We start from the raw sequence: 24,906 nt of genomic DNA, 5'->3' as shown, positions 1-24,906 counted from the left end.
TCAAATTAACTTAATTACATGCAGAAACAGTGAACTCCTGGCTGGGTCTCAGTATCCCCAGACCACGAGGTCACTCCTAAAAACAAGGCTACAACTACTTATTGAATTATTTTTGTTTTTGTTCAGTAGATAAAAATCATCATCTCCATCGAAGATGGATCAACCCTTTCCCCCAACTCCTAGCTTCTCATCTTAGTAGAATGAATTCGGATGTTAATTAAATTCAATTCAGGACATAATAGGGAAGCTAAAAGTTTAATATAAATGGATAAAAGTTTCAGTCCCGAAACCCTTCCGGATTCTTGAATCCACTGAATCAAGCTCGTTAATCTTGATTTCTTCGTAATCCGGAAGGCTATCCTCCACCCTTCACCGTTGTCTGCAACGGCCTTGCAACTATTGTAGCGACACAATAGTTGCAACTCGGAGTGCTCTCTGTTATTTCTGCGATTTGTTGTCGTTTTTTCTCACAATTTCCGTACTTCTCGTGATCGCAGCTAAAGTTGTTCTGTTTTTCTTCGACCTTTTTGCCAAAATGGCCATTTCTGACGTTTCTCAGAAATGTTACGTCATCACTTCAAAAATTTAAAAATCAGCAATTTCCGAATCCTTTTACCTTCACGTTTTGTTCAACCGTTCAAATAACGTTCTAAATTCTTAATAATCACCAATCCGGAAGGCTCGCTGCTAAAAATTCGAATTCTGCAGAGATTGCATTTTGGCCATTCTGGTCGAATGTCACAAAAGCGGATTTGATTACAATCCAGGGAAAAGTTGAAAAGTTTGATATCGTGGAGCAATGCACCCAAGAACGTCAGAACACAAAGTGGAGGTTCAAGTTGATCACAAATGTTACTATTTTTGCTGCACTACTAAAAAACATCCCAATGGGATGTCCAGACTCTGTGTTGCCTGAACCTTTACTACGACATACGCAAGTAAACTGTCTTTCATCGGACAAAGATAAACAACCATACAAAGATCATCTTTGTCTTTTCCGTGCGTTAACAATGTATTTGCATGGTCATAGTAACCTCGATGCTCATACATCTCAACTATTTACAGAGTTTATATCAAAATCTGGATACGATCCGAAGAATTTTCGTGGAGTGTCAATCGATGATTTACCTGTTGTAGAGGGAATAGTTGAACGAAACATATTCATTTACGATTTTGATATTCAAGAAGGAGAATATGTTGGAGAATTAGCCAGGCGAAGTATTGGAAAATTTGAAAAAGTGGTGAAATTGCTAAGATTCAACAACCATATTATTCACACGAATGATATTAATTCCTTCTTCAAATGTTTTCGATGTCCTTGCTGTGAGTGTTTCTTCAACAGATCAGACAAGTTCAACCGACATCTTCTAACTTGTAAAGATCGAGTGCGACATATCTATCCAAAGATTGTATATACACTTCGAGAAACGCTATTTGAAAAGTTGGAAGGTTTCAATATCACAGTTTCGAAAGATAACGCACTATTCAACAACCTAGCCATTTTCGATTTTGAGTCGATATGTGTTCCATCAGATGAACTGAAAGCTACCCAAACAACAACTTGGATTGGAAAACACGTTCCAATTTCTGTATCAATATCCTCGAACCTGATAGATGAACCAATTTTTCTTTATAACAAGGATCCGCAAAAGCTTATTATCGATTTTGTAATCAAACTCGAACTTTTGGCTGAGAAAAGTAAGCTCGAAATGAAACTAAATTTCAAGATGTTGAAAGAGTAGTGAATGAGCGGATGTCGAAAATTTTCCAAGAGTTGAATGAAAGATGTCAAAATCTTCCAACTGAAAACTTTGAATACGAAGATGAATGTATAGAAGATACAGAGGAAACTGATATGTCAACTCAGTTTTTGAGAATGCAGAAAAATCAGCTGATTGATTTGAAACAAAATCTGGAGAGGTATGTTAACACGTTACTTGTATTTGGGTTTAACAGTGGAAGATATGATCTGAACTTGATCATGAGCTATCTGATTCCCTACTTAATCAATGATAAAGAAGCTGAACCTATGGTTATCAAAAAGGCTAACGATTTCATATCCTTCAAGTTTGGAGATATACAGTTTCTCGATATCATGAAATTTTTGGGTTGAGCAACATCTCTAGACTCCTTTCTTAAAGCTTACAAAGCCAGTGAGACCAAAGGGTTTTTCCCTTATGAGTGGTTTGACAGTCCACACAAGCTCGAGAGTGAAGAATTACCTCCATACGAAGCCTTTTTCAGTAAACTGAGAAACAACAACCCTCTTGATAAAGACTTTAAGGATTACCAGAACCTGAAGTCAAGTGGACTTGATGAGCAGCAAGCACTAAAGAAACTTCAAATCAGGTCAGTACCTGCATCTGGATGGGATAATTACAAATATTTACAGGAGATTTGGCAGAAACATGGAATGACTACATTTAAAGATTTTTTGCAGTGGTACAACAACAAATATGTTGTTCCAACCCTTGAAGCAATGCAAAAAATGGTTCAGTTTTATCATCAGAAAGAAATTGATATGTTAAAACTTGGATGTACTCTTCCAAATCTGGCAAATATTTTTCTTCACAAATCAACCAATGAAAAATTCTACCCTTTTTGCGAAAGTGATAGAGATTTGTGCGAGAAAATTAGAGAGGATATGACGGGTGGACCATCAATTGTGTTTACTCGAAAAGCTGTCGTGGATGAAACCTTTATCCGGAATTCCTCAAACGTCTGCAAATCAATTGTTGGAATTGATGCGAGCCAGCTCTATCCCTATTCAATGTGTCAAGACATGCCAACAGGATTGTACACAAGATGGGAGTTTGCTTCCGATATGCAGAAATTCAAAGCTAGACATAACCGATCTCGCAATTTTGAGAACATGGTCATGTCTTACTACCACGAAACCAGACCAGAATGCAGAATTGAGAGCTTCCACACATCTGGAAAGCAAAAGAAAATTGACTGTTTCAATGTTGATGGATATTGCAATCACTGCAAAACAGTGTTTGAAGCAATGGGATGCTATTACCATTTTTGTCCTTGCCAGGAGACTCGTCCCTCACTTAGCGATGAAGATATTGAGAGAGGAAACAAAAGGAGAGAGATGGATGACTTGAGACGTGAGTATATTCGCAAAAAAGGATACAAAATCGAAGAGATGTGGGAATGTGAGTGGTGGCAAAACTTCAAAACGAACGAAAAAATAAAGAATCATATCCGATCCAACTTTCCCTACAAAAGACCTCTCTCTACTGATTCTTTATTGGAAAAAAATAAGAGATGGATCTTTTTATGGCTATATTCAGTGCGACTTAGTTGTTCCAGACGAACTGAAAGCAAAATTTTCTAATTTTCCTCCAATTTTTAAAAACACTGAAGTCGGAAGAAATGACATTGGGGAATATATGGAAAATTATGCTTTTGAAAATGATCTTCTGAAGCATCCCCAGCGTATGCTAATATCTAGTTTCAAACTAGAAAATGGTTCCATCATTACTCCTCTTTTCAATTTCTACATGGAACTTGGCTAGCAGTGTACAAAAGTTTACCGCTTTGTACAGTATCTCCCGCGAAAATGCTTCAACAAGTTTGTTCAGTCGGTGGTTGATGCTAGAAGGGAAGGAGATGAGAACCCTTTATCCGGTGTTGTTGCAGAAGCTTTTAGGTAATTCATCCTACGGTTACCAGATAATGGACAGATCGAGACATACGATCACAAAGTATTTGAATGATGAGAAAACACACAAAGCAATTAATGAACCTCTCTTCAAACGATTGAACACTGTTCAGAAAGACTTGTACGAGATTGAATTACTAAAGTCAACAAGTGAGCGCAAAGAACCCATAATAGTTGGATTTTTCATTCTGCAGTATGCAAAGCTGAGAATGCTTGAGCTTTACTACAATTTTTTTGACAAATTTTGTGATGTAAATAAGTTCGAGGAGTTAGAAATGGACACGGACTCGTTGTATTTAGCTCTTGCTGAGGAAAATTTGTATGATTGTATTCGTCCGGAGAAAAAAGTTGACTGGGAAAAATTGCAGAGATATTGCAGAGATTCAATCAGAGCAGATTCAAAAACAAACTTTTTTCCACGAACATGTTGTAGCGTTCACAAGAAGCACGATAAACGAGAGCCTGGTCTGTTCAAAGAAGAATTTAGATGTACGGAGATGCTATGTTTATGCAGTAAGAATTTTTGTTGCTATGACAACAAATCAGACAAAATGAAGTTTAGCAGCAAAGGATTGAATAAAAGAATTCTAGAGGAATCCGGTGATGGGCCTATGGAAAAATACAGGAAAGTACTCGACGAAGCAATCAACTTGACTTCAACAAACAGAGGATTTAGAACCATTAATCATATGGTTGCTACATACGAGCAAACAAAGAAGGGATTGAGCTACTTTTACCCTAAAAGACAAGTTCAGGATGACGGAATACACACAAAACCTTTGAACTTGTAAATAACTGATGGTGTACTAGCATTCAATTCAGTATTGATTAATTAACTGTAAACTTGTGGTTAAATGATTATACGAAGCAGTGATTTATATACTTCATCTTTTGAATATAATTTTTTTTCTTCAAAAAACATGATTTTTTTTCTCGAAGTTTCGTTAGGTTTCAGTATAGCTTTAGATAGTTTTCTCGTTAAATCAAACCTATAAAACAATAATCAAAACATCTAAACCGTAGAAGTTGACTATGAAACGCAAGTATTGGTAAAATCGAGCTCAAAAAAATCGGGCGCCAAAATTTTTTCTGAAACTTACCATCTGAAACCTTACCATCTTAATACATGGTAAACCTATTGCCTACCTTAATACATTGGAAGTCTATTCCCTATCTTAATACATAGCTTGGAGACAGGATACTCTATTACCTATCTTAATACATGGGGGTCTCCACCCACCCCACCCCCCCACTCTCCCTCACCCTTCTACTACTCCAGCTCTTCCGGATACTCTATTCCCTATCTTAATACATGGGGGTCTCCACCCATCCCCCCACTCTCCCTCACCCTTCTACTACTGATGAGAAACAGGACCTGGGGAACAAAGTTTTGTCCGGGGAGTTCAGGTGGATGCGAAGAAGGCACAGACATGACCTGGAGGAGCGTGCCGATTCCATCATAACCTCTTCAACAGATGACAATTCCCGAAACTCAGGAATTGACACCTATTCAGACAGGAACTCGAGCTCGGGATCAGAACTGTCCAAACTAGCGATCCACACACTACTAGTGGAAACTCGGGTAAGGGATCTGGACAGAGAGGTGTACCAGGATCCTGACAGTGATCGCTACCTTATACCAAGCGAAAGAGTCTTTGACAACGCAGCGGATGATTTGGAGACAATAGCGGTATCGAAACGTTCGATAAGTATGTTGCCACAAAAAGAGGTAGTCAGGACTGATCTTCAGCCGTTCACGCAAGAAACACAGCCGCTGGCGAAGATTTGGTGCGTTAAGATGGAAGAAGACACACATCAGCCCAATGAGCTGAATAGTCAGATGAGGGTCATGAAGACGTACTTGCAGGCGAGATACAGACTCTCTGATCTTCTAAGGGCGCATAGAAATGATCGCATGACAAGCAACCTGAAAAGGTGGATCGAGAATGGTGCTCCGGATAAAGGGGACCTCGAGGAAGACAGTTAGGGTTAATTCAGTATTGATTAATTAACTGTAAACTTGTGGTTAAATGATTATACGAAGCAGTGATTTATATACTTCATCTTTTTAATATAATTTTTTTTCTTCAAAAACATGATTTTTTTTCTCGAAGTTTCGTTAGGTTTCAGTATAGCTTTAGATAGTTTTCTCGTTAAATCAAACCTATAAAACAATAATCAAAACATCTAAACCGTAGAAGTTGACTAAGAAACGCAAGTATTGGTAAAATTGAGCTCCAAAAATTCGGGCGCCAAAAATTTTTCTGAAACTTACCATCTGAAACCTTACCATCTTAATACATGGTAAACCTATTCCCTACCTTAATACATTGGAAATCTATTCCCTATCTTAATACATAGCTTGGAGACAGGATAATCTATTCCCTATCTTAATACATGGGGGTCTCCACCCACCACCCCCCCCCCCCCCCCGCCCCACTCTCCCTCACCCTTCTACTACTCCAGCTCTTCCGGATACTCTATTCCCTATCTTAATACATGGGGGTCAAACACCCCCCCCCCCCCCCACTCTCCCTCACCCTTCTACTACTGATGAGAAACAGGACCTGGGGAACAAGGTTTTGTCCGGGGAGTTCAGGTGGATGCGAAGAAGGCACAGACATGACCTGGAGGAGCGTGCCGATTCCATCATAACCTCTTCAACAGATGACAATTCCCGAAACTCAGGAATTGACACCTATTCAGACAGGAACTCGAGCTCGGGATCAGAACTGTCCGAACTAGCGATCCACACACTACTAGTGGAAACTCGGGCAAGGGATCTGGACAGAGAGGTGTACCAGGATCCTGACAGTGATCGCTACCTTATACCAAGCGAAAGAGTCTTTGACAACGCAGCGGATGATTTGGAGACAATAGCGGTATCGAAACGTTCGATAAGTATGTTGCCACAAAAAGAGGTAGTCAGGACTGATCTTCAGCCGTTCACGCAAGAAACACAGCCGCTGGCGAAGATTTGGTGCGTTAAGATGGAAGAAGACACACATCAGCCCAATGAGCTGAATAGTCAGTTGAGGGTCATGAAGACGTACTTGAAGGCGAGATACAGACTCTCGGAACTTCTAAGGGCGCAGAGAAATGATCGCATGGCAAGCAACCTGAAAAGGTGGATCGAGAATGGTGCTCCGGATAAAGGGGACCTCGAGGAAGACAGTTATCGTATCCTGAGACAGTACTTCATGCAGAAGGAAGGGAGGTTGTATTTGAACAAGGACGGGATTGTGGCATGCAAAAGAAGAGAAGAAGACAAAGTCCTATACAAATAAAACGCGTTAGTGTTGCCGCAACTCTATCAGACAGAACTACTATTCAGGTCGCATGATCAGATGGGCCATCAGGGGATCGACAAGGTATATCAGAGGATCCTGAAGCGCTTCGAGTGGCCTGGGATGAAAAAGGTATGTGAGAAGTGGTTCAGATTGACCACCAGAAATTATGTATGACAGACAGTGGATATAATCAGGTCTTGGTCATGATAGACCACCTCACGAAGTATGCAGAGGCCGTGCCCTGCATAACTGGCTCAGCAGAAGAGACGTGCGATCATCTAGTCAAAACGTGGATAGCGAGGCATGGTTGTCCGATGACGTTTCAATCGGATAACGGAACAGCTTTCGTGGGAGAACTTACGAAAGAGCTCATGAGACGCTCGCAGGTGGCTCAAGCTCATTCCACGACATACCATCCCCAGACGAATGGCTTAGTGGAAAGGCAAAATCGGACGTTAGTGTCGATGCTGAGAGGATATTGTTCCAGGTACATGACCGATTGAGACAGATACCTTCCACAGGTGATGGGAGCCTATATTAGCACGCAACACTCCACCACTGGAGTTAGTCCACATATGATGCTAACTGGTCACGAGAAGTCTTTACCCTTAACCTTTTTCTACCCAGAATATGAGGGAAAGAAAACATCTCCACAAGTCTACGTGAGGGATGTGATCAGACGTCAACAGGAGTTGAACGATTTATGCAGACGAAATACTCAGCAAGCACAGGCAAGGCAGAGGAAAAAATTCGACAAGAAAGCAGCTGGTGCAAAAGCTTACAAGGTGGGAGATTACGTATGGGTATTTCAGAACGTTATACCACCGAAAGGAACGAAAAAGCTCCTAAAAAAGTGGAGGGGACCTTTTATAGACTGAGCACTGGCCGAGCCGCCCACTACGAGAACATTAAGCCACACAATCCTTCGACAGAAGACTGGTGTATACCTGCAGACATGGAAGAAGGGGATTATCTAATGATGGATCCTGCTTGTGAGGTCAACGAAAAGGGCACCGGGGAGAAGAACGATGGAAACGAAGTCGTGGAGGAAGGAACGGATACACCGCTGGACCTGGATCCAAACGAGGTGATCGGAGCGGACGATGAAACCTTACCCTACGCAGAGGAGGATTGGCAGGATCCCGAACAGATAGAGATTCCCAAGAACTTGGAACCGGATCTTCCGTTCACGATACAGACTCGTCAGAAGGACGGGACAAGACCAAGAAAGAAATATAATCCTTACGGTGACGACTTTGTAGAGGATAGGATAGATCTGAAGAAGATAGTGGAAGAAGTAGTGGGTCTAGAAGAAATATTTGTGTCACAAGACATTGACATAGTCGATGATCACGACGATGAGTGGGTCGAAGACCGGTCGAAACCCGAGGTAGAATTCGACGACAAGCAACAGCAGTCATATGAACAAGACCTGACGAACCTGCGTGTCTTAGAGTGGCTGAACGAAATGACCTCGGACCCAGAGGGGACCAGCGTCACGATTCAAGACGTAGATCGTGAAAGCATGAAATACATCAAGACCGAACGAGATGATCCTTCCTGGACTGCCCAGGAAGGACAACTACTCATACCAGCTTCTAACTTCGACTTGATACCCGGTATGCGATCGACGGGGACGTCGATGGATGTTTTTGTCCGGGGAGTGGGGGTAGGACTTACCCACACCAAAAACTCGATAATAAAAAAATTAAGAGTAGCAAGAGAAACAGGAGACTTAGAAGCAGAAACAGGCGAAGAACCTAAGAAACCTGACATAGGGAGGGTAGTTGAGTCATATTTTGACTTACCAAATGAATATTCAAGTAACATAATACTAACAGACAGTGATTTTATACTCACAAATAGAACATGTGCGATAGCAATCACAGCAGACATGAGTTTTAGGACAGCGTTAGCGGCAGATTTTAAGAGAGAATATAAAAAAATAGAGTTCCTGTGGAAGCAACGACCAGGAGTAGGGGGCGTAGCAGCCTTACCTCCGGCGGCGTCACAGATACCGGGAAAATACCTATGCTTCTTGGTGACGAGGGCTACGGAGAAGCAGCACGTGGACCCGGAGAACCTAGTCTTGTCCTTGACAAGGTTGAGGGACTTCCTCGTGGAAATGGACGTGAAGGAGCTTTCGCTCCCAGTGTACGATGCAAACAGAAGACGACTGCATCCTCGGGAATTGTACGCGCTTGTACACGTGGTATTCTCTGATACTAATATACAAGTATATTTACATAAGAAATATTACTTAAGTATAGGCTGAGTGACGTGCGAGAGGGTGTTGGGCTAAAGACTGAGTTATATGTAATGTGTGATATGTGTTCTATGTTATGTTAAGTGCTATGTTATTAAGATCCTGGCTAAGAAGGGGTTAGTGACCATGAACAACTGAATGACGATCTTAGGAATAGATCCAAAGTTTGGACTGTCCAATCTTAGGTCGAATTCCAAAATTTTAGAAACCAATTGATTTTAATAAATTTTAGGATAAAGATCTTTTTATCTGACTGTTTTTAAATAGATTTTAACGATATATGTTAAGGTGAAACTGACAAGTGTGATATTTGTGACTTCTTTTCTTGATCCTGATTGATCATTTAATTACTCACTTGAGTCAACACCTTGGAATCGAATCGAATCAAGTCAAATCTGAAGAACAGTATGGACAATTTCAACCTGGATGAATTGATGGACCTGGCAGAGGCATATGTAGGACCGACGATAGATGCGATCTATCGTCGGCTGATAGATCGAGACTTTGCTCTGGAGGACCCAGAGGTAGTCATGTTCCTGACCGCCCTGATCAACATCTTGGGGCATGACAACCGTGGAGACCGCCCCACGGAAGTCCTGTTGATGGCAGCATATGGAGAGAGGGGAGTGCTAGACCGCCCGAACATGAGAGTGATGAGGTGGAGAAACGGGGCTCTCTCAGGGAGTGACTTGGCGAATGAGCCTGGATTGGGAAGTTCTAGGACTTACCAACCAGGTGAAATGCCTATGCCCTCTAAGCCCAAACCTGGGCTGACGAGAATGCATCAGGAGATGAACAGCGAGGCTGCCTCGTCTGGTTCACCACTGAGAGCAGCTGTGCCACCAAAGAGGGCGAAAGCAGAACAATTGGTTCAGATGAACCAAACCATGCAAGATCTTGATGGGATAAAGGATGAAATGGAAAGGATGAAAAGGGAGCTGGACGAGATGACCAAAACCATGCTCATTACGGAGGAAGATCGGGACATGTGGAAAAGATTGTTCGAAGACTGCAACAAAAAGCAGGGTCAAGAAATTGAGCGCTTGAGGCAGGACTACAAGGAGTGATCGGAACGGATGGCGTTGACAACGGCCGTGGAGAAAGTGATACCTGCAAGGAGTATTCCTCGTGGGCAGTCCCCGATGGAGCTCTTGACGCCTCGAGAAATGAGTCAGACAACGGAGACACGGCGCCCGACAGCGACAGATCGAGTGACAATCCCGGACCCTAGTGACACCTTGGGTGACCCCGTCGTGGAACAAACGGTGAGCAAGCTGATAGAGACAGCTGGACGACTGGTCACCAACAAGAATGCGCCAGGTTCCGGGATGACCGCACCCTCTGGAACGATCGACGACACGGGCAGAGTACGACTCTCCCAGACCGTGATCAGACAGGGGATAAGTGACGTGACGCCACTCATGGGGAGCTTGAAGGCCGCAGAGAGAAGAATACAGAAGATGCCAGCGAAGAAAGTGTCACGTGTAATGGACATACAAAAGAACAATCAGTTGAGATATAACTTCACGGGAGTTCCGGAGACGGATCCGAGAGCTTGCTTCAATCGAGCGACTTGGAACCCGGCAGTAAACCTGAAGCAACCGCCACTGGGGACATCACATCTGATACTGGGAGACAGCTTGGTCAGAGTACTATCGAATTTGAGGACCTCTTGGGTCACTACGGTGATGGCCTTCGGAGGCGCGACGATAGCCCAGTTATATCGAATGGTGGAACTGATGAATCCAGGGAGGATCCCCAATGTGATGATCCTGGTTGGAACGAACGACATCTCCAGAGGTTCGGATGAGCAGGAAGCACTATGGGAATCAATGATGGTGTGCTTGTTTACTACCCTCTGGCAGAAATTCAATTGCGCGGTACTGACCGTTTGCACTGTGCCTATGAATGCAAGAAGCTTGACAGCGGCAGGGAGAAGGCAAAACGAAGGAGTGGTCAGGTGGAACAATATTTTGAGGAATCTCTCAAGTCGGAATGCCGGAAGAATGATCCTCATGGACATCGAACATGAGTTGAGAGCTATGGATCAGGCCAGACTGACCACGGGCGGCATCCACTTCGATAGTATCGAAGGACAGGCTTGGTTGAATCGAGTCTTCCAAGAGCCGTTGGATGAACTAGAGGCGGAACTCTCTGATACAGGAGTGCTGAAGGAAGAAAGAATGACGAATGACGTGGTGATTACTACCTTTGTGCCCCCTAACCTGGAAACACGCTTGGGGACGGTCCCGGCCGTCACGAATTATAGACAGCAGAGTTCTAGCGAACCAGGTCAAAGGACGGATGTTCAGGATCGATTGGGAGAAGCACCGGTAAGGAGGAACATTCATCCTCGGAGAAGACTAGGAACTATTAATCGAGGAGGCAGCCAGCACGTCAAGATCGGACACGAGATCGGATATGACAAGTGCCAGTAGAGAGGAGAGACGCCCGGGAAGAGGCTCGTTGATGTGGTCAAGGCCCTTACCATCTCCCTGGCATGTATACAAAGATGAGCTAATGAAGCTGGATCTCCAGAAGGTGAGCTTCATCGAAGATGCAAGGAGGATGCTGAATGGAGCGAGGCTATCCGTCAGCAGACTCTACTCGATAACAGGTGTAGACTGGTTGATAGCCGCTAGCATAAACTTCAGTTCCACGACGGCCCTGAGATTTGCTGACCTAGAGGGACTGCCCTCTAACAACACAATGGGACCAGTGAATGCGAGACTATTGCAAGATGTGAGGTTGAATCATGATGAGGGGAATCGTGAAGAGAGACCAGGAAGATTTCTGACGACGAGAGCGCCGATTGGACAACACGTGAAGACCATCAGGCAACTGTCGACACCCCCTGGTCATGTGAAAGAAAGAATATACCCGAAGCTAGTAAATCAAGATGGTGATGTCCGAAGATACGGCGGATTGAAAGCGATAAAGAGAGATGAGACCATCTTTGCCGCCTATGACAAAGCAGAAATAAGGAAGGCCAAGATCATGATAGTAGCGAATTCAGAATTCGTGTATACTTCCAAGTCTCTGTTTTGGCCGGACGTCATAATGTTGGCAGCGGTCGATCTGGACCTACTGCAATCAGTATCTCTGGCTATAGGGGTACAAAGACAGACGGACATGAACCCGATTACGATCGTGTTTGCTGGCATTAATGACCATCTACACAGTAGAGATTTTCTGAGCAGACTCAGAGATCCTACAACGGCGGAAAATGCAGTGTGGCCAGCGATAAAAGATATCCTTGAGTCGATGGGTGAAGTGGTGGATGCGACGAAGGAGGGTTCGTTCACCAAGGTGACACCGAGAGTAGTATTCGCATTGTCTCCGGGGTATGCATATCTCCCGGATGGAATAAAATTCGTGTATGCGATCGTGACCTTGCTTTCGGAAGGGAAATATGATGTAATCATATCAGCCCCAAATCGCATGATAGAGATGGAGAACTTGAGGCCACTCAGGGCTGAACTATCTGCAGTGTGGTCAGATATCTCGAACGCGATGAGAGGATTCAAGGACCATGCGCTGCACATGTTAGTGTTGGACGAGGTGCTGGGGTTGGAACTGTCAATTTCAGTCGACAGCCCAAACTGAATTCAGGAATAGACGACGACCATCGAGTGATCGTAGCGATGTCCAACGACTTATGGTTCCGAGCAATGGAAGTGACAGGTGAAGACACGAGAAGAAAAAATTCACTAGAGACTAGAGCTCATTTGGAGGCGATGGTCTTGAGAACCAAGCCGGAAGCCAACCAATGGCTACACCTAAATCCTCGAGTAGCAGCATTGGGTGCAGATGCTTTTGAGCAAGGCCCTGTGATGATCACGAAGATCCATGCCTACTTGTTAAAGGAGATGAACCTGGCGGAAAATGCTGGAGGAAAGACCGCTGAATTTGTGAACAGAATGTGTCAGGTTACCCTGGAAACTTTCTGGACCCAGGAAGTGAAGGTACAGGAAGGCTTTGAACGGACAGACAGCATGCTGGAAGGGTTGTGAGCCGGATGGACCGCGTCCTTCTTGGCAAAAGTCTACCCGAAAGTCTCTCATTACTTGATAAAGGAATTCCTTCAAGCAGTAGTGGAAGTGTCAATAGTAAAACTACTAGCCTTGTTCGTGACGTTTGGAGCAGAGAGCTTCGTGAAAGGACCGGCAATGCTGCTCACCGAAGGAATCCAGAACCTGCGGTTACATGGGCTTCTAACATTGATTGCGATTACCCACGGAAACTTGGGAGGACTGATGAAATTGACACATTGTCCAGAGCAGATGAGAGAGAGAGTGAGAAAATTAGTTATGAAGAAATCCACGGACTCGTGGAATAAGATAAGAGACCCTAGACATACTCTTATCCAATATCTCTTACAACAAAATCGCTTTGGAACGGGAGAAGACGAGACTATTGAAAGAGAAGAAGATGTTAGACGACATGTTGGGGGCATGCCTCTTTTAACTGATCTGAGCTTGGCTATGAGGACCGATCCCTTAGCATTGATCAGAGGAGCCACGGAGTTTGTGACAGTGATATATGGACCAGCAGTCACGTTTGCGTTCCCTGACGTTAAGGTGGAGGCGTATAGGAGGTCGGTGCTGCACCTGAACCTCATATCAGCAGTGGACGGTAGTGCACTGAACTGGTGTGAGCAGCACACCTTGCGGGAGCTCATGAGTGAAGATCTGTTATTTGCGAAAATATCAGAGCCAGAAATGACAGTCATCAACTTTGACGATCACTTCCGTGATCGCATGGGAGAAGTAGCAAGAGGACACATCGTGGTGTTTCCGAAGCTTTGGAATCTGAGACCCTATGATAAAACAAATGGTGAGATGACCAGAGTGCCTCGTCTCGTTGCAGCATATCACAAAGTGAGAGAGGAGACGAAGGATTGGGGTGATTACGAGAAGCTGCCGGAAGAAATCGCGGAATTCCCTCTGATAAGAAGGATGTTGCTCGGAGCAGTCTCCGTGGTACAAACTCCCTGGTTGAGAGCATTTGAAACCAATGAAAGGAGAATGGGGAATTTCGTGGGAACGATGGATCCATACTTTGTAGGGAGAAATGCCGCCGTGTTACAATACATACGATTTGCATATACGGATCAAGCGACGAGAAGGCGAATAAGAAACGCCGCGACTCCCAAGCCTGGAAGATTTGACGAAGAATGGGCGGGATTAGACTTAGCTCCTATGAAGATGAGAGGCAGGACCGAACTGCCTGAGGCCTCCTTGATCCTGACTAGTGTGAAACCGGAATTGAAAGTGGGAGGAACACTGCAGGCGAGGACCTTCCTAGCACCCTTCGGCTGCGAGGAAACAAAATGGTCCATGGAGAAGAGGAAGATAGATCGGCCGGTACATTGATTATACCGAAGTTTCCGGAAGGAACCGACAATGATAAGCAAGGACCCTCGAGCTCAAAGAAGGATAGGTCAAGCCGAAGAACCCATGCAACAAGATGCAAGTCAAACTGGTGGGGAAGACGACAGGACATCGACAGGAGGAGCATCCAGCCTGGATTTCAATATATCCAGTGATCTTGAGAACAACGCGGATAAGTTGGAGACGAATGAGCCAGCGGATGAAGGCACTTCGACACTGGAGCCTCCGTCAGCCTTTACAGAAATGAAACGGAATTTGCCGGAGAGCCGCTCTCCTGGCAATTCAAGAAACAACGAACAAAGAATCCTCATGGAATCACCTAGACGGAGAAGGATAGAGAGCTCGGCCAGAGTACCTTTCTTGGGAACGTTGCCCGAAGAAGAGTGGGAAGTACATCACCGAGACCATGAAATTAGGACGGGATGTAGATTGGACAGAGTGGCGTTCATGGAAGAAGTCTGGACAGTAGTTCAGAGCTATGGGACCCAGTCCATTTTGAAAACAGGTCTCAACCGGCCGTTGATGCGGGAAGTCCTTGATAAATTTGATGAGTGTGAAGGTAGATTGAGTGAGTTGTTGATTGACTCAGCCACTGACGAAAGTGAAGCGAATTCTCCCATCAAGATGACACCGCAGGACGATAAAGGAGAGGTGGTGTATCTGTCAAGAACCAGGAGAGGAACGATGCGATCGAAGTTGGTGATTGACAAGATCAACGCGATGAAAATGAAGTGAGGCAGCAGAGTGATGACGAGGAGAGTAGGAAAGACGAAGGTGGATTCGGAGATATCGATGAAAGCTGTCAATTCAGCGAAACGAAAACGAGTCGAAGAAGCCATGGATTTGGGACAAGGTGATTATCAATTACCTGGCACGAACAGAATGTTGACCGATGTAGCGATGGTGCCATCCATTCTCATGGCAGGAATAAAGTCAACAGGATATACATCCAAAAGGAGTGACCGCACTATGACTGGAGCAACCTTAGAAATGGAGATACTCAGCCAATGTGGAGAGAGCACAGTGAAAGACTTTAAGCCATCTCCCATGAATCACGGAAAGGGAAGTGTCGCAGGACAACTAGTACTAGTGGAATATGACCGACTAACAGTGTCGGAGACTGTGTTGATAGATGAACCCACCGGTGGATACATGGAGATGTTAGAATACCGAAACTCGGCTAGAGGGTTTGTGATGGCCCTGGAAGACGAAAAGGCCATGGAAGGTTATCTGGAAACAATGTTGCAAGGCACCACCCTCAAGCAGAAGGCGTACGGGACTTTAGCGTCGTCTGAGATACAGGCAGAAACGATGGAGCAGTTGGTGAGCCTTCCATGGAAAGCAGTGGTGTTACGGTACTTCGAAGAAGAGATGAGGACTGCGCCAAGAATACACGCTCTCATGGCAGTACCTTACGTGAGAACCGAGTTACAACTGAGGTTTGCCTGGTGCATGATGGGACTGACTCGCGAGGAATATGATTCAGAAGAAAGGAAGAGGTCAAAAGAAGAGAAGGTTTTCCTTATGACGAACCTGAGGGATCTGATAATCCAAGAGGGAGCAGCAGTAGCGTGTGCGAAGCGGAGAGAAGCTCTCTGTTTCATTCGATTCATGATAGAACAGATTTCAGTACCTGCATTGAACACCTGTGTCAAGATGCTGAAGGAGGGCGATGAGCGAGCGAAAGCCTTACTCTTGCTAGCACTGCTGGAGATGCATCAAAGCAAGCCGATGAGGGTGAATATGAAGGAACCTGAGGAGTTAGAGCCCATGAGAAAGATAGACGAAATCAAGAGATTTTCAAACAAGGAGCTGAGACTCACTAAAAAATCTATTGGGGCACTGCTGAAATCCAGTGAATACTGTGGACCAATCATGAAAAACCTAAGCTACGTACAACCCTTTCCTGAGTGAAGACATACGTGATTGCTTCTTTGATTATGAGCAAGCAGTGTTGTAAGATTCTGGACGTCGAGAATTGTAACGATAAGGAGCGCTACCAATCCTCAGATCAAATTAGGACTGGTCTTGGAAGAAGAGGTGACTGCACCTTCCGTGCCAAAATCCGACAAAAGAGTGGAGTTTGGGTTGGGATTCTCAGATGAATTACTGAGAACGAGCTTGATGGCAGTGTGGGAATTGATGAGGCCATCATGGTGTCCTAGTCCCAACGCTGACTCGATACTACGGGCGACACAAGACGTGCAGACTGCAACCTGCGTGACCTTAACATCATATATAATGTGATGATAACGGCCTCTAGGGGCAACGGTGAAGATAAAGTGGAGTTGTCTGGCTGGGGACCAGAAGACTGGGTCAAACCTGGTAGCTGTCTGGCGGAAGTCTGTGGACTGGAGGGTCACGTTTGTGGAAGTCTGGACTGTGTGAAGACCCTAGAGAAACAACACAAGTAATTGACGATTTTGTTTGGGAATGTCGTGATGAAAGCAAGAACGGAAATGGAACTGATAGCGGATTGTCATGAAGGAACCGAGGTGAATCTAGTGTTTGCACTAGGGTTCTACAGCATGTTTAGTTCTTTAGAGTCACTATTGAATCTAGAACAGAGACATGAGATGGTCACAGCCATCAGTGTAGAAGTATTCCTGGAGTTCTACAAACCGAACAGAAACACATAGGAAAATGGAGGGAAGCGATCGAGGCGGAAATGAACATCAGACACAGTGAGACTTATTGTAGACCATCAGGAACACGATATTTGGTGGGATCGACATTGGCTCCAATGTGCAAGAGCAGATACCCGGTGCATTTTGTAGCTGTGGATGTAAAGAGTAGGAGAACGATCGTGGATCAAGCCTTCTCAGTACCAAAGTGTGTGAGACTAACGAGAATGTCCAAAAAATCTTACGAGTTGCTATGTAAAATGTTCTCAGCGGTTCCAGAGAGAATAAAGGAAGAGTTGGAATCGATACTGGGAAGGAAGTTCATGGGATACGTGAGTGGGAACTTCAGTGACTTTGAAAGACAGAAACAGAGAGGATCAACTGTTACAGATTACAATACAGTAGACGAGAATGATGAAATCCACCGAGTGATGATGGAAGTAGAACCATTACTGGAAGCTTCGGGAAAGCGCTATTGGAGGGGCATCATGTTGACACATGACGAGTTTCCCTGTCACTGCTTGCTGCAGACCTGGTGGTATCCCAAGCGTAGTAATCTGGTGTTGATCTGGGACTCTGGAGAGCTGCTCTCCATGGGTTTACCAGACTCATCACAGCCCATTACGATAGTAATAGTGGGGGTTATGATGGCGATACGATGGCTGGAAGCTCATGTAAGAGAGAACAATAGACAGGAAGCGCCAACGAGAGAACAGTTGCGGAAAATAGATTGTCTGAAAGATCTAGATCTTTTTGAGACAATGTGCAAGATTCTGAACATTCCGATGGAGGTGAAGAAGATATGGGCAAGGAGACGATTGATGCCATGGTTCAGAGCTAACATGACTGCATGGTTGTACGAGTATGCGAAAAAGCATATGTCGAAGCACGGCAGGGTGTACAGTGAATATCAGCTGGACATTGGAGCAGGAGCTTTCAAGCGAGCTCTCGTGACTCATCGGAATGCAGTTACCACCGCTGTAAAGAGAATTTCCAGGACGAAAGAACGTAGTGGAAAGGAGAAGGAAGAGATGTTGAAGGAAGATTTGGAGAGAAACGTGACGTTGTGTCTCCACAACAGCTTCTGCCGAAACAGAGAATCTAACGTGGATCCTCTGCCTTGTTGCAAACAGAGGGTAGAAGATCAGAAGTGTTGGAGGACTGTTTCCAACAGCGTCAGAATAGCTAATGATGTGTTGCAAGACACAGAGACTGAAAGTGCAGAGTCAGTATCACAGGAGGAAGAGATGGAACATTGACTCTTGCATTTTGATTTTAATTAGTGGCTTTAGAGACACTTACTTGCTATTTATTTAGAATGGCTTGAGTAAAGAGTATATTTAAATATTCCAGCCTGCATGACTGTTTTTAATCAACTAGGAGAATTGATCACTTTGTGGTGATATGAAAGGCTTGGGTAATCTCTCGAAGAGGGAGATTGTTTCATTGTTCTTTCTAACCACAGAGTTTCTTAGTTCTAATATTCAGGACAATAACAAGCAAGATTTCTGAAGGGAAGAAGCGTAGTAGGATAATTTTAGCTTGTTGGTTGGCAGGACTGTCCTGCAAACCAACACCTTTTAAATCTAGGAGAAAAGTTTTTAGTCAGGACATTGACATTGAAAGTCAGAAAAGATGTTTTTATCTTAAGTCATATCCTTATGGTGCAGATTAATGAGAGAATTTGAAGGCTATAGTGATGTAGTATGATGCCATTTATATTCTGCAGTGAGTTGATGTGACGAGGATAAAAGTAATTTCGTGCATTTTGTAAATTCTGTTCGATGACACTGTACCTATTTTACGAACATTGCGAGATTCAATGAGGACATTGACCGGACTGTCCGGGGAGTATGTGACATTCGACCAGAATGGACCAAAATGCAAATCCAGCAGATTCGAGTTTTTAGCAGCGAACCTTCCGAATTGGCGATTTTGAAGGTATAAGAGCGTTATTGGAACGATTGGCCAAACGTTGAGGGCTAGAATATTCTGGTGTTTCAAATTTTTAAAAATTCGAAGTATGACGTCATATTTCTGAGAAACGTCAGAAATGGCCATTTTGGCAGAAAAACCAGAAAAGAACACAACAACGATAGTTGCGACGACGACAACAACGAGAAAATTGAGAATCGGAATCAGAGAAAAGCAGAAGTAGCAGAGACCGCTCCAAGTTGCAACTATTGTGTCGCTACAAAAGTTGCAAGGCAGTTGCTAACAACAGTGAGGGGTGGAAACCAGCCTTCCGGGTTACAGAGAAATCAAGCTTAACGTGCTTGATTCAGTGGATTCGAGAATCAGGAGGGGTTTCGGGACTGAAACTTTTATCATCTTATATGAACTTTTAGATTCCCTATTATGTCCTGAATTGAATCTAATTAACATATGAAATCATTCTGCTAAGATGAGAAGCTAGGAGTTGGGAGAAAGGGTTGATCCATCTTCGATGGAGATGATGATTTTTATCTACTGAACAAAAACAATAATAATTCAATAAGTTGTAGTAGCCCTGTTTTTAGGAGTGACCTCGTGGTCTGGGGATACTGAGACCCAGCCAAGAGCTCACTATTTCTGCATGTAATTAAGTTAATTTGAGTGTTTTGACCGAAGGCGAAAGCAGTAACGTTTTTGTCGACCCGATGTTAGAAAGACCACCGAAAGTACTGGCTTGGTAGAGACGGTTAAAAGCATGTAAAGCTCTGTTTAGACGTTAGCCAGTCGTCTTAGGACTGAGTTTTATTTTACGTCGATATGTATCTTCCGGGCGAATGTTACAAATATTCACTCTTCGATCGAAATTAAAAAAATAAAAATTCTAGAAAATTTGTGCCATTCTGCCAGATTGGCACAGCGCAACCTTCCGGCGGGACAGAAAAAGACGACTAAAGGCCTAAGGAACAAAAAGTGCTGCGAAGGAGGGTCAAAATATTCCGGAAGTTTAAATTTTTAAAATTTCGATTGACGGGCAAGTACTTCTGAGAAATACAAGAAGACGGTCATTTTGACGAGAAAGAACGAAAAAAGCAGAACAACGACAATTATAGTGAAAAACGGTCGTACCGGAACACGAGAAAAACGGAGCCTCTTATAGTGGCAATCACACACGATAAGACCGATAGCAGAGAGAAACAGTGAGAAAGGAGGCTTCAGTGGGGAAGGAATATTCCGCGGAACCCTCCCGTGCCACAAATTGGGAGAGATAAGAACGTTATCTCGAGAAGATTACGGGAGCGGAGGCTTGGTCCCCCAGAGACTGTTTTATGTTGAAGGACTGCAGTAAACTAACTTTTTAGCTACTCTGATGCCATAGAACTTTGAATTGACACCGGTGTAACTTGGTATTTTAGAGCATGAGTAGCTAGGAAGAGGAAAGGGTCAATCCATCTCCAATGGATTTAATATAGAACTGTCACACAAAAACATAATGAAATAGGGTGTTCGAGCCGTGTTTTTAATAGCAATCACGTAGTCTGAGGATCCGAGACTCAGCTATGTGGTTGTGTTCGCATGTAAACGAAAGCTGATTAAAAGTCGTTTGACTGATGGCCTAAAAATAGTAACTTTTTACTTAGCCCTAAACAGACCAGAAATCAACTGGCAAGGTCGATACGGTGAAAAACGAGTAGGATCAAGGTAACTGACGCCTGTCAGTCGTTAATAGGTACTTTTTCTACGCTCCGTCGCTGTGTAGTATTTAGGCGAATGTTACGTATCTAGACGTTTTTCTGGCGCTCCTGGGTGGGCCTGTCAAAGGCATAAGACCATCATGATCAGCAAGCGTTTCAGCGACGAACCCTCCGCTCCGGGCGTAAGCCCGAGTTAGAGGCCTTAATGACCGTTATTGTACTAGGGGGGAGGTGCGTACCCTCCGCCTAGTACTATTTAGCTTTTTAACTTAGTTAACACCGAAAATTCCGGGGGCCGGAGGGTTAGGTGGGAAGTCATGAGCCCGCTTATCCCAAGGTCCCGGGACCAAAAACAGTTAAAGAGAAAGCGTAAAACCAAACAAAAATAGTGTATAACCAAGAAAAAGCCAAAAAACAAATTTATTTGAAAACAAAAAAGTACAAAAAACAGTACAAAATCCAAAAAAAAAACAAAAAAAAACATAAAGTGACAGTTTGTATGTTATTTCCGGACGAGATGTGATCTGACCTTCCTATTCGTTGTTGTTTCAGATTGATTTATATCACTTCTGATAGAGAGATTGTGTGTTTTTGGTGACGGGTTGGGTACCCTCCCTTGAGTGTAATTTGAGTATTTAAGCACGTTAATGGTGATTTTGCCGGTGACCGGAGGGTAGAGTGGCAAGCTGACCGACGTGTTCCACACTCAACAGGGACATCAAGGACAACATCCACAACGACTGTTGGGTATCGTTGAAACAATTTTAGTATCGTTCGGGTACTATTCCATTAAAACTTAAGTGGTGGGGGGCACGATTGGCGCGGTCCGATTGTACCCTCCGTCGATCACAAAGTTCCGAATTAAGGGTCTTAATTCGGGTATTTTGGTGCAAAGTAGGGTATAGTAATATTCATTAACGACTGCTAATTGATTATTGTCCTTACTATATATTACTTATCTCCTATTTAGACCCGAGAAACACCCAAATTTTGTCGAGAATTATTGATTTTCGACCAAACTAAAGACCCCCAAAATTTTGGATATCCTAGCTTTTCTGAACAGCAAAAAGCTTTTGTACAGGCAGTTACTTCGTAGTTCGATCCCTCTAACTAGAGAAAACCCACGGAAAAAGACTTAGTAGAAGTTAGCGAAAACAAAAAATTTTCGATCAAAATTTTGATAATTTTCCGAATTTTGTCAATCTGTTTCGGGGATCGAGCTTTTGAGTTTTTAGAGTTAGAGCAATAAAATTTTTTGTGTAAGAAGCGTGCTAGCATAACGTGCTCGGTTACTAGAGAAATTTTTGAGTAACCCTCCAACTAGCTCCGTGGATAGAGCTAACGACTTAGAGATTGGAAAAGGAAGGAATCGGAGGGTCCAAATTTGATAGTTATTGGCCAAACTTTTGTCTCCAAACCAATTTTGGTCCGGTTTTTTGCATTTTTCCAGTGCCGTACAGAGCTACTACGCTCCTTTCAGTTATTTTTAGGCACTTTCAATAGGAATTGCGGAAAAAGTGTCTCAGAACCTATATAGATGGTAAAAAAAGGCCATTTGGACAAACACGTTTTTGGCGATTTTTCAAAGACTAGCCAACCGATCGGAATAATTTTGGTACCATAAGTCGAAGTTTTGGACCACTTTTTCGGACCGCAACCGTTTTTGGGTTGATAATTTCGGAAAAGAAAATTTTATTTTTTAGAAATTGTTGGTTCGGAGGGTCCAAATTAGAGGTAACCCTCCGAGCGGCAGAAAATTTTATCAAAACACCTTTTTATCCTGCTGGGAAGGTTGACCGTGTCAACCAACCTGGTTTTAAGTAAGTTACACCGTATTTGGAGGCTTTATTGCGGTAAGTTAACCCTTTTTCCTGATTTTTGCGGAACCCTCCGGAGTAACCCTCCGGAGTGACTTAAGCCCTTTAGCAACCCTCCTTAGTGGAGATTTTCCACGGAACCCTCCGAAGAAGTTAAAACAATCCCCCAGAGGGCTTTTAGCTTGTTTTGACGCTTTTTGAAGCTAGTGGAAGACCCCTCTAAGTGAGGTTAAAAAATTTTGAAAGTTTTGGAAGAACCCTCCGAGGTTACCCTCCGGAGCATATTGACCCTCCAATAGACCCTCCTTAGTGAGTTAAGGGGGACCCTCCGAAGTCTCTTGGGTAACTAAGGTACCCTCCGAAGTAACCCTTCGGAGTAAGCTAAGTGTCTTAACAAGCCTCCGAAGTACCCTCCGGAGTGACTTAAACCTCCTAGCAACCCTCCTTGTTAGATACTTGAGGAAACCTTCTGTGGCAATTTGGGAAACGGAAAATATCCATTTAATTAAGATCATATTAGGATATTAGGCGTGCTTATTAGGATCATAGGAGCCCATTTTGACCCGGAAATTCGTGATCAACTTTGGATTCTAGATCGGGTGTATCAGAAGTACCCGAACCAAAAAATTTTTTGATTGTGATTTTGGTTGTGTGGTTGCCTTGAGCTACTTAATAGGAAAGCTCGGGCAATCCGGGAACACATAGAAGAAGACCTCGGTGAGTGTATTAGGCAGATACACACTCACTTGAGAAAAAAAGTTGTTCCCTGCTCTCGTGCTTTTGGAGCGTTCCGGGTGTGGAGGAGCTTTTTCATAGACTTTAGAAATTTTCGATCAGAGGTTGCCTTGAGCTACTTAGTAGGACAGCTCGGGCAATCGCAAGGCACCTAAAAGAAGACCTCGGTGGGTGTATTAGGCAAATACACACTCACTTGAGAAGACTGTGTCCTGGGCTTCGTTCTTTCGGATCGTTCCGATTGAGGGAAGTCTTTTTCTTTAAGACTAAGTTTTATTTATCTGTTTCTGAATCATCACTGCTTTTTACCAAAGATTGTTTGATTTTAACAAAGCAGTGACTTGATAAGAGTGTGGCGGTAAATCGATACTGACGAAAGGTCGCTGTCACCTGTAGGATATTCTTATCTGATTATCAATTGTGTTTTGTGTATTGATTATATCTTGTGAAAATTTTGAGATACTGTTATACTATACAACGGCGTTGAGTTAGCACTGTAGCAAAACCGAGTAGGCCCTGTGTGTAACTTTAGCTGAGTAACTAGTATTGTCATTAAGAAATCTAAGAGACATTTTGATACTAACGGAATTGAGTAGGCAGCGTGAGGTAATTTAACTTGATCCTGTTTGCGGTACGTGTGCATCGCCATTAAATTATACGAATATTATGATTTGTTACAAAGTATGCAGCGCAGGAACTCGTTAGGATCGACCACTAAAATTCCCAGGCTGAGCAAGGGAAGCACGCGAAAATTTAAAACTAGGCGTAGCCTATCCTCGTTTAGCAGCGCTTCCGACGTGTTTGCCGAAGACAAATCGACTAAAGGTCAATCTGATCTTTCAGTGAGCGAAATGTAACTAAGGAGCGAGAAAAACCTCGATGGCGATCAAGGGCGGAGCGCCGAGACCGGGCCCGCGAGCGAAACGCTTGTGGACCCCTTTGACGAAGGGGAACGGACGCTTATTCGACCCTACTTTGAGCCGAGCGAGGACCTCGAGCGGGAGGAAGTTAAGAGGACGGAGGAGACCTCGAAGCGTTCCGAGGTTGAGCCGCGAGAGGAAGTGTTATTCAGGGGAATGTCCAAGTCGGAGACCAAGAGTCATAGGTGGAGGAGAGAATTTTCACATCCAGCTAACACCCACTCATCTCTGGCCAAGCAGAGCAACAACGCGATGATGTCGAGTATAAGCCCGAGTGAAGAACAACCGGCTTCGAAGGCCAAGAAGAGCTGAAGTCTTTGTACGATGAGCGCATGGCGTCACTACGAACTGAAGGTTTATATTCCAGTTATGACCACCCGGGGATAACCCATCCGGATGTGAACTTCACACCGTGCCCAAGGAACGACAGGAGCAGGAAGGCGTCGTCCGCCTCGCCGACCAGGCCCATGTCAGATGGGATAACGATGGGAGCGTCATCAATGTTCGACAGACTGATGACGTCGATGAGCAAGCAAAAAGGCGGTGCGTCAACAAGTACAGGCTG

The sequence above is a fragment of the Symsagittifera roscoffensis genome, unplaced genomic scaffold (assembly GCF_963678635.1).
Source record: "Symsagittifera roscoffensis unplaced genomic scaffold, txSymRosc1.1 SCAFFOLD_75, whole genome shotgun sequence".
In the NCBI taxonomy this organism is placed as follows: domain Eukaryota; kingdom Metazoa; phylum Xenacoelomorpha; order Acoela; family Convolutidae; genus Symsagittifera; species Symsagittifera roscoffensis.
The sequence above is the reverse complement of the archived record's forward strand: the minus strand, read 5'-3'. Positions refer to the sequence as shown.